Raw genomic sequence first — 15,515 nt, 5'->3', positions numbered from 1 at the left:
AGAGAAATATATTCACAGAAGCAAAGCAAACTATGTATTAGTCAACGTCAAAATTGCCTTCAAATGCACTGTACATTATATGATGAAGACTGTATATACCATGTGCTATGTGAGATCCGACCTGGAGTAAGCATGTGAGGTTGCTTTCAATACTTGAAATAAATATATATAAAGAGTTGCTGGAGAAGGTCCAACGGAAGCGACTGCAGACGATGGAAGGGAGGAGAGGAGGAGAAGAGCCTTCACTCTATCTACGCTGCAGGAGACGAAGAATCAAGGAGACTTGAGACTCAACCTCAAATTCGTACAAGACCAGGATGATTTTAACACACAAATGGCTTGGCTACAGAGAGCTTCGGAGAAGCCGTCCGGAAACACTTTCTTCCTCAAAGGACGAACAAGAACGAGGCTCACCAAGCGACCTCAGGTTGAGGCGACTGCGAACAACATTAGACCGATTCAAACACGTGTGTGTGTGTGTGTGTGTGTGTGTGTGTGTGTGTGTATTTATTTATGTATTTATTTACTTATGTATACTTAATGTCAATCTTATCTTGTTGTGGTCAATAAACTATCTATCTATCTATCTGTGTGTGTGGGTGTGTGTGTGACTGTGTCACAGAACCTCTGAGGTTAAGCGTGGGGAGCCACGAGTGGAGAGGAGCCTCTTTCTCCTTACATGCAATGGAGGTCTCTCTCTCTCTCTCTCTCTCTCTCTCTCTCTCTCTCTCTCTCTCTCTCTCTCTCTCTCTCTCTCCCTCTCTCTCTCTCTCTCTCTCTCCAGCCAGCCAGCCAGTCAGTCGCCTATAACTCTGAAAAGGCTTCACAGCTCAGTAATGAAGTGGTGCCACCCACCACCCCAAACTATCAGCGCGACTACCAAAAGACACGACTAATGCAACGTGTGTGTAGTGTGTGCATGTGTGTATGTGTGTGTGTGTGTGTGTGTGTGTGTGTGTGTGTGTGTGTGTGTGTTGGAGGGAGGTGTGGGACGGCCTGGCTTGCAGCAGCAGCAGCCACCACTCGCCACTAACTTATTATAATGGAGAGATGTGGTGAGAAACAGAGGACGCTCACCCGATGCCACGCACGTTGGGGGGGGACCTGGGTATTAATATAATGTGTGTCGCACCAGGTGTACAGTCTGGGTCGGGTGTCAGACCTCCGCATATACGTGTGTGTGTGTGTGTGTGTGTGTGTGTGTGTGTGTGTGTGTGTGGGTGGGTGTTCTTACATCATGATAAGACTGAAAATGAGATTAAAAACGCACTCCTACTATCTTAATACCTCACTCTTTCCATATCTGCTCCCCAGCTTTACCCACTCACCATGAGCAATCTAATCGGACACCCATTACGATATATATATATATATATATATATATCATCTTTCACTTATCGTACGATAAAGATATCTCAGATACTGCAAGTGGCAAGTGTTAATGATTACCCAGGATGGAGGTGCAAGTGGCTAGTGGACGTGTATGTGAAGATAGGGGGGTAATACATGGGTATAAGAAGGGGTGTGGGTGAGGTAAGAAGGACGATAATCATGGGTAAATTAGAACGATTGGTGAGCCCTAGATGATCTATGTATGTATATGCAAAGTTGGTAATTCTGTAGGCAGGGGAATTTGCATGAACTGGCTGAGGAATTTACGATCCATGGTATTAAGCTGGTTGGAATTCGTGGCGTTTGATGGCACGGGGTAGGACGTATGGGGAGGGAGGATGGAATATGGGGTGGGAGGATGGAATATGGGGTGGGAGGATGGAATATGGGGAGGGAGGATGGAATACGGGGAGGGAGGATGGTGTATGGGGAAGGAGTATGGAGGGAAAGGAGTTCAGGTATAGAGCATGGGAGACACACACACACACACACACACACACACACACACACATATTCATATATTGTGTGTGTGTGTGTGTGTGTGTGTGTGTGTAATCCTCGGGGTCTACCCTCACTCCTAACTAACTCTCTTAACACAAACATCCCCTGACGACAACGTTATATAAAGCCATTGTTTAACCTTCAGTGGTCGTGGAGAGGCAAGTTTTTCATTCGACTCCCACTGCAAGTATAGTTTATACATCATCTCGTTACCCAGTTTTTCAGTAGCGCTGCGCCCCCCCTCTGAAGATCCCCCCCTCTCCTCTCTAACCCCCTTTCACACACACACCCCCAGCACCGGAAGACTAATATTACCCTTTGAGCATGACGGTACGACCCTTTGAGCACGACGGTACGGCCCTTTGAGCACGAGGATACGACCCTTTGAGCACGACGGTACGGCCCTTTGAGCACGACGGTACGGCCCTTTGAGCACGACGGTACGGCCCTTTGAGCACGACGGTACGGCCCTTTGAGTACGAAGGTACGGCCCTTTGAGCACGACGGTATGGCCCTTTGAACACGACGGTACGACCCTTTGAACACGACGGTACGGCCCTTGAAGCACGACGGTACGGCCCCTTGAGTACGAAGGTACGGCCCCTTGAGCACGACGGTACGGCCCTTGAAGCACGACGATACGCCCCTTGAGCATGACGGTACGGCTATAATCCAAGGGTCGTACCGCCGTGCTAAAAGGCTTGTTCTGTCGTGCTCAAGGGTCGTAACGTCGTGTTCAAGAGTCGTAACGTCGTGCTGAAGGGTCGTAACGTCGTGCTTAAGGGTCGTAACATCGTGCTCAAGGGCCGTCCCGTCGTGTTCAAAGGTTGTACCACTGTACCTTAGGATTATAACATGGTGTTCAAAGGGGTTTTATGATGGCAAATGAAGCGAAATGAACACCGTCAAAAATCATAAAAAGACTCACCCACAACTAATGACTGAATGCTGGGCGGAAAAAAAAATATGTCATAGTCTCCCCTGAACCACCCATGGGTCTGCCTTTTCTACGAAAAAGAAAATGAGATGTGCATTTTTCTCCATAATAACATGGGGTTTCCATTCCACTCTACTTAATGATTGGCGACATACAGATCAAAAGATACAATTGATATTTTGCATATATGTGTGTATATATAGAAAAAAAAATATCTGTGCTTTGATATATGGCATTGGTGAATTCATGGGAATAAAAAAAAAAAAATCGTTTAAGAAAATGTATTTCGTCTAAATGTCTATACACTTTTTCGTCTTCGAAAACGGGGTACCGAAGGACACATTCTCTCTCTCTCTCTCTCTCTCTCTCTCTCTCTCTCTCTCTCTCTCTCTCTCTCTCTCTAACTGGCATTCCACCTACAGTGGAACCCACACGGTCAATCAAGGATTCGAACCCACCCACACACACACACACGTACAAACAAGAGATTTCCAAACTTTTAAAAGTGTAATCAGTCGACCAAAATACTTCACTCACTGTCTTAAATTTATGATTCCTTCGCTTTCTTTTTTCTTAAACTTTCTTCTTTTACACTTGCTGTTTTCTTTCTTCATGGGTTTTCTCTTTCTAGTTCTTCCTTTCCCGCATCCGTAAACACTTAACTAGAAACCTGACGATATGATTTACGACAGAATTATATACACCCTAGAAGTTTTCTATTGAATCATACATCCTTGCACCGAATCACAGACCCATGCAGGTTTCTACTGAATCACAGAACCAAGCAGGTTTCTATTGAATCATGGACCCACGCAGGTTTCTAGTAAATCATAGACCCACGCAGGTTTCTATTGAATCATAGACCTACGCAGGTTTCTGGTAAATCATAGACCCACGAGGGTTTCTACTAAATCATAGACCCACGCGGGTTTCTACTAAATCATAGATCCACGCAGGTTTCTACTACATCAAAGACCAACGCAGGTTTCTAGTAAATCACAGACCTACGCAGGTTTCTACTAAATCAAAGAACCAAGCAGGTTTCTACTACATCATAGACCCACGTGGGTTTCTACTAAATCACAGACCCACTCGGGTTTCTACTAAATCACAGATCAGAGGCTTCTACAGAATTATACATCTTTCCAGTGTTTTCTAACACTGATAATTATATAGGTAAATGCCTCTTACACAACGACTTAAATTAATTCCTTGTATTTTTTATCTATACAAATAATCAATGCAAGACTCGAGATAAACATCAGTTAGCGACTCTTGTACAAAGATTTACAGGATCAGTGACGGGAATGAACCAGATTTTATGTGACGTGAGCAAACCAGAACCTGTGTCCAGAACGAACCAGAGTAAGTGTGTGTGTGGAACGAACCAAAATCTGTGTCCGGGGTAACGAGCCAGAGTCTGTGTTTGGAATGGGCCAGAGTCTGTGTCTGGAACGAACCAGAGTCTGTGTCTGGAATGAACCAGAGTCTGTGTCTGGGACGAACCAGAGTCTGTGTCTGGAATGAGCCAGAGTCTGTGTCTGGAACGAACCAGAGTCTGTGTCTGGAATGAACCAGAGTCTGTGTCTGGAACGAGCCAGAGTCTGTGTCTGGAACGAGCCAGAGTCTGTGTCTGGAACGAACCAGAGTCTGTGTCTGGAATGAGCCAGAGTCTGTGTCTGGAACGAACCAGAGTCTGTGTCTGGAACGAACCAGGAAGAACGAAAGATTAGCGCATCTGAACGCTAAGTTCTGGCCAGCTCTGCCAACGATAAGTTAACGTAACAAATTACATTCTCGTCTTATAAGTTTACTTAAGGACAAAAAACAAAAATGAAAACTTAAACCTGATGTGAGACGGTGTGGTTTACCTTGATTGTATATATATGTGACAAAAAGTAAAATATTTGGTTCCATGCACAATTAAACAAAAAATAAATAATCTAAAGTAATATCTGCTATTATCTAGGCTTGCAACACACAATGAATTAGCATTTTCAGATTGTTTTTTTCACTATGTAAATTTATCGGGTTTTTCTTTCACATCCGGATGACTGCAAGAGGCAATGAATGAATGAATGAATGAATGAATGAATGAATGAATGAATGAATGAAAAGTCCTTAAACTGTAATCTTAATGAGATGAATTTTCATTCAGTCATCCAAAATTCTTTCTTTTTTTCCCCTTAAATCATCAAGTAATGACTTGGGCTTTTTATAAGCCTCCCTGGCTGGCTGTCAAGATTTATGATGATCATCTAATCATAATCACCAATCGATTCATCTTAAAACACCTTTTACCAATTTGGTTTCTTGGGTTTAACGGCCAACGACCCATTAAGAAAGTCATTAGGCATGCAATCCTCTTTATCTTTGTATCCACACCTAATTTTGGGTGTTCAATGCCAAGAGCATACAATTCTTTTGGTGTTCAATTCCAAGAGCATACAATTCTTTTGGTGTTCAATTCCAAGAACATAGAATTCTTTGGGTGTTCAGTTCCAAGAACATACATTTTTTGGGTTTTCAATGCTAAGAACATATAAGCTCTCACTGCATACATGAATCTTCGTATAATCCCAAAGAAAACGATATCAATTATACTAATATAATTAATTTACCAAAATAAAATAAAGAAAAGCATGATCGATAATCATTAATAAGTATAATACATAAATCCGTATGATTATAATTAATCATAATTGGTCGCATTAATCCGAATTTCATCAAAGAATTATCAATGACTTCCTGTCCATACCCGAGCCTTAGAAGGAGGGGAAACATTAATATTCTGATGTATTTCTTTCTACAGGTCTGGGCACCAAACAAGGCGATAAAATACCGTAGGTTTTTTTTAAAAAACATTACTGAATTCCTCTTTATACCTGATCGACACAGAATGAACCATCAAAAAATGTTGAAATTCTAAAAATTTCGTACATGACAGTAATAAATGACGATACAAAAGGGAATTAATAGTACAGGGTTTTATGAGGAGTTCATGTAAGTCGCATTTACGAGACGAATGAGAGACCACATCCGTCATATAAGGATTATATAAATCTTGCCAAACAAATGCTATACTAGTGACTATATAAGTGTGGACAGATGTTCCACTAGTATATATCTAAGTGTTATACCACCACTGTAATACGACTTACTTATATAGTTATGAACTGATAATATCAGTTTATATATATATATATATATATATATATATATATATATATATATATAGAGAGAGAGAGAGAGAGAGAGAGAGAGAGAGAGAGAAAATAGATAGATAGATAGATGATAGACAGAGAAAATAGATAGATAGATAGATAGATAGACAGACAGATAAATAGATACATATAATTAAAAGGACAGTAACGTCATAACTACTTTAAATCCTTAAAATCACACACTGAAACAGATCTAAACGACCCCAACCCACCATCACCCTTGACCTAAAACCACTGCCTCAGGGGGTCAAGGGTAATCGCCGCACAGCTTGTAATTGGCACTATCGCACCGACAAGGGAGAGAAGGGGTTCGAACCCGCGTACACGGATGATTGTAGTCTGTTCCTCTCGTGCCCGGAGGGAAGCCAGCTCAGCGTACCAGAGAGATTCAGAGAATTATAAATGATTCTGACAGGACTATTTGGTTCCTGGGCGAGGAGTGTGTTGGTGAGTGCGTGTTCTCACCCATCTGTACTGTACGGTGAGGGAATTTTACACTCGTGCCTCCTCCCCCACATCTCTTGAACACACTCTCTAGTTATACAAACATTTACACTTCAGTAAAACCCGTCCATATTCACTTTCATCCTTCAGTCTATTCCAGTCATCCACTAACTTATACTGTCAATATACTTCTTCATACCTAATACCCCATTTTTCTCTTTCCAACAAAAACAATAGTAATAATAATAATAATAATAATAATAATAATAATGATAATAATAACGAACGGTTTATCGAATTCAGGCAGCCTTTCGGCTGTAAATACACAAAGAGTCACAGAGATATTACACGACTGGGAGGTCATAAGAGTAACTAGTTAAACTAATCATAGAGAAGCTACAGATGCAAATGTGTGTGTGTGTGTGTGTGTGTGTGAACACACCAAGAGACACTCCCTGATGGAAATACCTGGGAACACGTTAAGCTCTACTTTACCCCAGCTATAAATGGTCTCGCCTGTGGAGATAGGCAGATAACCCATGGTGGACGACTTGCCTCAATGTCTACACTCTACTGGTAGAGAAAAAAGAAGGCCCCCCCTCTCGCCTCCCCCCCCCCAAAAAAAAATATATCCATGGCAGTGATGGAAAACCAATGTGTGAGGCAAGTGTGGGGGTCTGGAGAAAACATCTTGGGGAAACCAGTTCTTCCATGTACACGCGAGGGAGAGAGGGAGGGTTTGTTTCGACAACTTCAACAAAAGCAGGTCTTCGTAGGGACGTCTTCGAGTGACGAGCGTTTAAGGGCTGGAAGAAGAATCCTGGAAGTATATATATATATATATATATATCAAAGGAGGGATATCCTCCAATCCGAGCGTGGGGGTCTGGAAGATGAATTACTGGAAGCGAAAATTAAGAAGCCAGGACCTCGGTGGCAAGCGTAGGATCTGAAGGACTGGCTCACTGGAAGCAAATCTACGAAGCCAGGTTCTTCTTCCAGCCTAGCGTGGGAGACGAAGAAGGAAAAAAAAAAACTGGAACTCTTCCTTGATTAAGATGTGGAGCGGCCCCGCCAGGGGTGTGGGTGGTGTGAGGGTGTAACACTCTGCTGTGGGCGTTGTGAGGGTGTACCGCTGCTGTGGGCGTTGTGAGGGTGTACCGCTGCTGTGGGCGTTGTGAGGGTGTTACGCTGCTGTGGATGGTGTGGGGGTGTAACACTGCTGTGAATGGTGTGGGGGTGTAACACTGCTATGGACGATGTAGTGTGTCTGAGGGTGTAATGTGTGTGTGTGTGTGTGTGTGTGTGTGTGTGTGTGTGTGGGAAGTCGTCTTGTGGGAACCTTGGTCAAGCAGGGGAGCAGGTAAAGCTTGTATCACAGGGCCAAGCTGATGGTCGGGTTTATTTGCCGCTGGATTCAGGTGTAGGTGTGTGTGTGTGTGTGTGTGTGTGTGTGTGTGTGTGTGTGTGTGTGTAGGTGTGTGTGTGTGTGTGTAGGTGTGTGTGTGTGTGTGTCTGTGTGTGTGTGTGCGTAGGTTGTGGAGGAAGACAGGAGAACACGAGAAAGACTGAGAGAGATAAATGAAACTAGAGGTATCTAAATATTCTTGACACACACACACACACATACACACGTACACACACACACGTACACACACACACACACACACACACACACACACACATACACACACGTATAACATCGTTCACCAAGAGAGCACTAGGCAGTCTCCAAATATTACGTTCGTATATACACAACGAGTCACTGCAGGTCAATGGAAACTTAAAGACAAGAGACGAAACGAATGGAAGAAAGAGACTTCATACAATATGCCAATAAAAATAACGATACGGGGTAAATAAATAAAGGCGACTGTTAAGATAACTCTGGAGACTCCACGGGACGAAAGACCTTGAATAAATAATAAATACAATCCGGAATAAACAACAACAACACACACACACACACACACAAAAAAGTGTAGACCGTATCACACAAGACTACCCATCACATCACATGTTAAAAAAAAGAAGAAAGAAAATATCGCCAAAATACCCGAGAAAATACGATTAAAAAAAAGTTTCAGCAATAAAAGAAAGATGAATTCTACAAAACCACATAAAATCGTCCAAGTACCCGGCAAATTTGTGAGAAAAACGAGTCAGACGATATATAAAAAACCAAAACACAATAACCCGGACCAAACGATATATATAAAAGACCAAAACACAATATCCCGGACCAAACGATATATATAAAAGACCAAAACACAATAACCCATTTGAGAAATCGCCAAAAGAGACCCAACGAAAAGCGAAAAAGAAAATCGAAAAATTATATATACACACAAAAAACCCCCCTCTCTCTACTCACAAAATCTCACATCAAAACATCGTCCCCCCCTCCCCCCCACACCCCCCCTTCAAAAAAAGGACCCCATAAAATAAACAAGTGGTCATAAAACTCATACAATTTAGCCACAGTATCACCCACGGAAGACCAAAATGGTCCGGTGTTGGCCCACGGCGCCAAAGACCCGCTTCTGTAGATACTGGGCCGGTAATTAGACCAGCCTCTCCCCGAACAAGGTCGTCCAGGAGGGGAAGGTGTTGTCTGTGTGGCGGCTGAGGAGGAGGAGGAGGAGGAGGAGGAGGAGGAGGAGGAGGAGGAGCGGTACAGCAGCCCTGGGCTGGGCTGGGCTGGGATGGGATGGGACGGGATGGTTTGGCTACTCCACCCAAGATATAATTCAAAAAGGGGTTACGGGGAAGAGGAAGGGAGGAGGGGGGGAGGAGAAGGAGAGAGAGAGAGAGAGAGAGAGAGAGAGAGAGAGAGAGAGAGAGAGAGAGAGAGAGAGAGAGAGTGTGTGTGTGTGTGTGTGTGTGTGTGTGTGTGTGAAAGAGAGAGTCTTGAGAAATTTGCCTGGAGATAGATAGATAGATAGATAGAGAGAGAGAGAGAGAGAGAGAGAGAGAGAGAGAGAGAGAGAGAGAGAGAGAGAGAGAGAGAGAGAGAGAGAGAGAGACTGACTCCAGGGGGTGTGGTGTTGGGTTGGGTCACTCAGGTGGACCACAAGTGGGTTCTGCTAATCTGTCATGTTCGTCTGTCTCTTATCATCAACTGATGGACGATTTTTTTTCTTCTTCTGTTTAGTCCCTCATCTTTTTTTGTATATATACACATGGTCAGTCAGGTAAGGTCTTCCTGGATGGGCAGTATGCCTCTCCTCGCCCACACGACGGTCAAGGTGTGTGTGTGTGTGTGTGTGTGTGTGTGTGTGTGTGTGTGTGTGTGTGTGTGTGTCCAAAAACCTTCCCTTTTCAAGAAACGCTGGTGGGGGGAGGGAGAGGGGGATCTCTTTTTCTTCCAGAAGGGGGTCTTTCTCTCTCTCTCTCTCTCTCTCCTCTCTTCTCTGCGGGAAGCCCTACTCTCTCTCTCTCTCTCTCTCTCTCTCTCTCTCTCTCTCTCTCTCTCTCTCTCTCTCTCGCCTACAAGAATAGCCAGACAGCCCTCCTACCACCCTCCCCATCATCCCCCTGACTCCCTCCCTCTCCCTCCCCAACCCAATCCTCAACCGCCAACAGTGAACACCAGAGGGTGATTTAAGCGAAGCCCAAAGAGAGAACCCGGGTATCCGCTGGTGGACATGCACCGACAACAGAACCTGGGTATCCCCTGTTGGACATGCACCAACACAACAGAACCCGGGTATCCCCTGTTGGACATGCACCGACAACAGAACCCGGGTATCCCCTGTTGGACTTGCACTGACAACAGATGACGGAATCAAAGGCTTAATAGAACCATTTCTTCGGCCATGTTGATTCACGACATAATGTCATTGATCAACATTACTATAATCATTATCACCTTTACCGTTACTGTGACTCTATTTTCGCAGTGACCAAAGACTTAAAGGCGGGCGCGCGCAAACACACACACACACACGAGAACTTTCATCATAAAAAAAGCGATTACCCGTTACGTTTTCATTTTCGAAATATCAAACCCGAAGACTCAAGAGAGAGAGAGAGAGAGAGCTACTGGACTAAAATTGCAACCCTCGGATTCAACTCTCCAAACATTGCGTAAAAAAGAAGAGAAAAATTAAATAAGATTGGAAAAGCAGAGAGAGGAGGAGGAGGAGAAAGAAGAAGAACAGGAAGAGGAGGAAGAAGAGGGAGGAGGAGAAGGAAGAATAGGGGAGGATGAAGAAGAAGAAGAAGAAGAAGAAGAAGAAGAGGGAGGAGGAAGACGAAGAAGAGGGGGAGGAGGAGGAGGAAGAAGAAGAAGAGGGGGAGGATGAAGAAGAAGAGGAGGAAGGAGGAAGAGAGATTTCGGCACGAGAAAAAGTGATTTTTACTCGACGACTTTTCTTCACTGGAGGCAACAGTAGGACGGCCAGGTATATCTGCTTTCGTGGAGTCATTCGTGAGCGGCTGAAGATGAAAAACAACACGAGTTCAAAGCTCTGCTGGAGGGTTATAATAGCAGAGCAGCGACGACCAGAGACCTGGGAACCTCCGTAATCCAAAGCAATGCAAGGGATACCAAGGTGTGTGTATATATATATATATATATATATATATATATATATATATATATATATATATATATATATATATGGCAGACCTTGCGCGTAGCACTCACGGCAGAGAGAGAGAGAGAGAGAGAGAGAGAGAGAGAGAGAGCTAGCCACTGTCTGTCATCACACACGAGACCCCTTATAAATCACCCTCACTATCATTACTGGCATCACTACCACCTTTATCAATATCATTTCCACCAACTAGTCCTCTTTTATCTCTTGAGCCAGCAATGCAGTGGCTGTTACGTTCCCTCCCACCGCCGACCCAGGTTGCTATCTTTTTCCCCTCCCTGGTAGGGTGTTCTCCCTCTCTTTTTCCCCTCCCTGGTAGGGTGTTCTCCCTCTCTTTTTCCCCTCCCTGGTAGGGTGTTCTCCCTCTTTTTTCCCTCCCTGTAGGGTGTTCTCCCTCTCTTTCATCTGACAACTAGGTGTTCCTCAGGGTCCTGTACTGTGTCTGCTTCCATTTTCTTCTCCCTAATGTTGATACTCTCCCTTCAACATTCAATCCTATTCGTTCTTACGCCGATAACTCCACACACTTCATACTTACTGCCTTCTCCTCATACTTACCATCTAATGCAGTGAACACACCTTCTCTCACAATCCATACTTTTTATCGAAATCTCACTCGCTGTCCACTGTTCAGTATCGAAACACGGCCTTAACGTTAAAGCTTTCCAATCCCATACACATGTTGTGGGCCCACCATCCAAACCATCCAATCTATTTTGGAAAACCCACAATACTCAGTATTACAAAATATCGCTTCCTAAAATAAAAAAAATAATAAAACTGGGAGTGTTTTGTGTCGTGGCTTTACCCGTGCCAAGGGTAAACTCATTGTACACCCAAATCAAAATCACTCATCATTAACACCTTCTCCCACCTCATTTACCTCATTCTTCTTAACACCTCATTCGACCCCTTCCTTGTATCTATTTCCCTTGACCTGATCTCTTCTCATCTATATTTCTCATCGTTCTTAACGACCACGGCTATGACTAACAACCCATTCCACCTAGTAATTACCGTGTGAATGACGACGTGTCTGATTCATACACTTAGGTCACCCCAATTATAAATAAAATTACCTGTTGTAGACAAGATGGAAAGATGGATCAACAGAGAGACACACATGTCAACTCTGAAGTTTCCATCAGCGATTAAAAGGAGGATTTTGAGTCAGGATTTTGAGCGTGCTTTCAAAATCCTTCGACTGTGGCAAAAGGTAGAGAGAGAGAGGAATTCTCTATGGCTTTTGATCTTATAGTTCTGTGTCGGATCCTTTCCAGCAAAACAGTTGTTTGCAAACCTAAATTACCTATGTCTCCCACCCACTAATGACTCTGCATCACATATATAATATATTTATACACAAATGTGTGTGTGTGTGTGTGTGTGTGTGTGTGTGTGTGTGTGTGTGTGCCAATGGTTTACGACTCTCTAACGTATACAACAACGGCATAAGATTGTTTATCGTAAATATCATATACATCTAAGCTATACATATGTATAACGGTGTTATATATATATATATATATATATATATATATATATATATATATATATATATATATATATATATATATATATATGCAAGACGTAGGCTGAAACAGACGTCTGCAAAATATGCAGATAAACTCTCTGCTGCTGGCTCTGGCCACGCTTGCTGCTGATACTAACAGTCTGGCTAATCAAAACAGACTTGAGGGGAGGACTGACCTGTGTACCCCCATTAAGCAACAAAAAGGCCGAATACCAGAGATCAAAACTAAAAAAAAATCTTCAATAAAATAAAAAATCGATACAAATAATATTCTCCAATCCCCTGTCGACAGTGAGCGCACGAGAACGATTACCACACATGAATGATACATATCCACAAAGTATACATACACGGATACACACGGCAATCCACTGAGAAACAAACCCCTTCCCACAACAGCTTAACAACCAAATGTAAGGACAGACTGAGCTTTTGAGTGTATGCAAGATGTGGGTTACACATTACTAGGGTCTTCACCTCACAAAACAGATGATTTCAACAGATAAAACACACAGGCTTTGAAGAAGATGGTGGTAATAATAATAATAATAATAATAATAATAATAATAATAATAATAATGTTCAAGAGTTAATAAACTTCACAGACAAGACGATTTTACTTGAATATACACACTGATTGTAGAGTACAACTACTATAACTGATAACAATATTGATAATAACAATAATAATTCTAAGAATTGATTCATCACAAATGAATTCAAACCGGCAAATATCTGTGATAATTTTTAAGCTGACGTGAATACCAATAATTTCGAATCATATTCCATTCACTATCCAAGTTACTATCTATCTATTTGAGGGTTAACAGACCCCTTAATAAACCTCTGTTTATAGTTTTGTTCGTATACAGTGCATGAAGCATTGACATGAAACCAGGTCAAAAACAAAAAATAAAATAGGCAGCCTAGGTTTTTCATCTCAATAAATGTGTCAAAAAATCTGCAAAAATAAAAAACATCTGATCGAACATGAGGAAGTCTTAAAAATCCACTTCACCACAGAATTCCCCAATGATGAATAGCGCCGTTGCTTAAGCATATCTAATTATTTTTCGTTCGCATCCCAGTTTCAAAATCTAGGTTAAAATTCTGTAGTGACGTTAGAGATGTATGAAGACGAACTGTATCTCCCACAGCACAGCCTGACTGCAAAACATGTGGTAGTGGTAAATTCTATATTCAATTAAACTGTGGTAGCGGTTCCTACAGTTAAACTTGATAGTGGTAACCTGTATATATATATATATATATATATATATATATATATATATATATATATATATATATATATATATATATATACTTAAAACTGTTATAGGGGGTCACGTCTATATAAAGTTAACTGTGGTACCTATACAAGCTGGTGGCACCTTTATATAGTCATATACTATATACAAAATAAGGCTGCCCTCCATAACGTTAATTTCGTATATACGTTCATATACATATACATATATATATATATATATATATATATATATATATATATATATATATAGGGACATTTTGTGGTCACCTCGACATATACATGAACAAGCTGTATCAGTTACCTGTGTAGAGCGACGACCTGTATGAACAGTCACCTCTATACAGTGGTGCCCTCTAGCTAAAGCCCCACCTCTGTACAACGATCATGTGTGCAAGCGACCACTCACATACAACGATAATCCCTCCCTAATCACTCCCTAAAACAGCAGTGGCCTATTACGGTCGTTTACACACAGGCGATACCTTAAACTACCTAATTACCTCGCATACAGCGATGACCTTACCTAAAACGGCCACTCAAGAGGGATAACTTGTAGTTCACTTCCATATAACGCCGACTCGCCCATTACGGTCACTTTATTGGACGCCCATACATCATTTTTTTTTTTCCAGTGGTGTAATTTGACACTAAAACGGGGTTGGGGTTGCTCGTTACACCAGCTTAACGTAATTTCAACTGGTCTTTGAGGGGTTTTTCAAGTTGTTTGTGCATACGACCAATACAATGACAATACTTTCTTACATTACAATAACCTATTTCTAGCTCGCACATCAATGCTATCTATCTATCTATCTATCTATCTATCTATCTATATATGAAATGTACTGTGGGCAACTTGACGGCTACGTGGATATCTTTATATAAAATACTTAACCTTTATGGCAGCGATAAGATTAATGAGGTATACAACAATGATTAACCACAAAACATTAATTAGTATGCTTTTTGTTTACATATAAAACCAAGTAAATTCCATGTCAACTGTAAATGATATAAGAGTCTCAATACAACTTTAAATGCCATTCGAACTGTAAATAGATCTACGTAAACGCCACAAACTAGTAAATAATCTAGTGTAAAACTGAGGGAAGTGCTGGCGCTAGCGAGAAAATGGCAATTACAGAACAAAAACTTGCTTGTCAAAAGACTTACCTTTACGTGTCCATGTTGCTCAATTCTCTCCACACTATATCAACAATTCCTCCTGCCAATGATAACAGTCTTCAACGTCCCGTTAGCCACATTTGCCACCACATAAAACACAAGGTCCGACACGAGTCACAAGTCGCCCCCCGGGATGGGTTTTAAAAAACACACGAGAGATTTAACAGACACGGCATTCAGAGGAGGTCACGGCGAGGAACAACGTACACCCTCCCTCTCCGGCGGCCGAGGTGATACTGGCCAGTGTTCAGCCGGTCCACCTTACCCTCTCCCCCCCCCCTTCCCCCCCGGAGGTCTCCCACCGCTAGCAGGGGCCCGCCCACCAGATGCCAACGGGCGAATTTTAATGCATTTTTCAGTGTTTTTCTTCATCGTTTTTTCTTCTCTTTTTTTCTTCTATGTCCTTCATCAGTCGTAAGGGAAGGGT

At 42.3% G+C, this 15,515-nt stretch overlaps 1 protein-coding gene across 1 annotated transcript in view; it reads right to left on the bottom strand.

The window, feature by feature from the left end:
* The window catches only part of LOC139767281 (discoidin domain-containing receptor 2-like), a 92,489-nt gene extending 77,174 nt beyond the window's left edge, over positions 1-15,315 (bottom strand). Inside the window, 1 exon segment of the mRNA XM_071696470.1 lies at positions 15,077-15,315. The gene's annotated coding sequence lies outside the window, so the exon portion shown is untranslated.
* Positions 15,316-15,515: the final 200 nt, after the last annotated feature.

Source organism: Panulirus ornatus, chromosome 59 (genome assembly GCF_036320965.1).
Source record: "Panulirus ornatus isolate Po-2019 chromosome 59, ASM3632096v1, whole genome shotgun sequence".
NCBI lineage: Eukaryota > Metazoa > Arthropoda > Malacostraca > Decapoda > Palinuridae > Panulirus > Panulirus ornatus.
The sequence above is the reverse complement of the archived record's forward strand: the minus strand, read 5'-3'. Positions and strand labels throughout refer to the sequence as shown.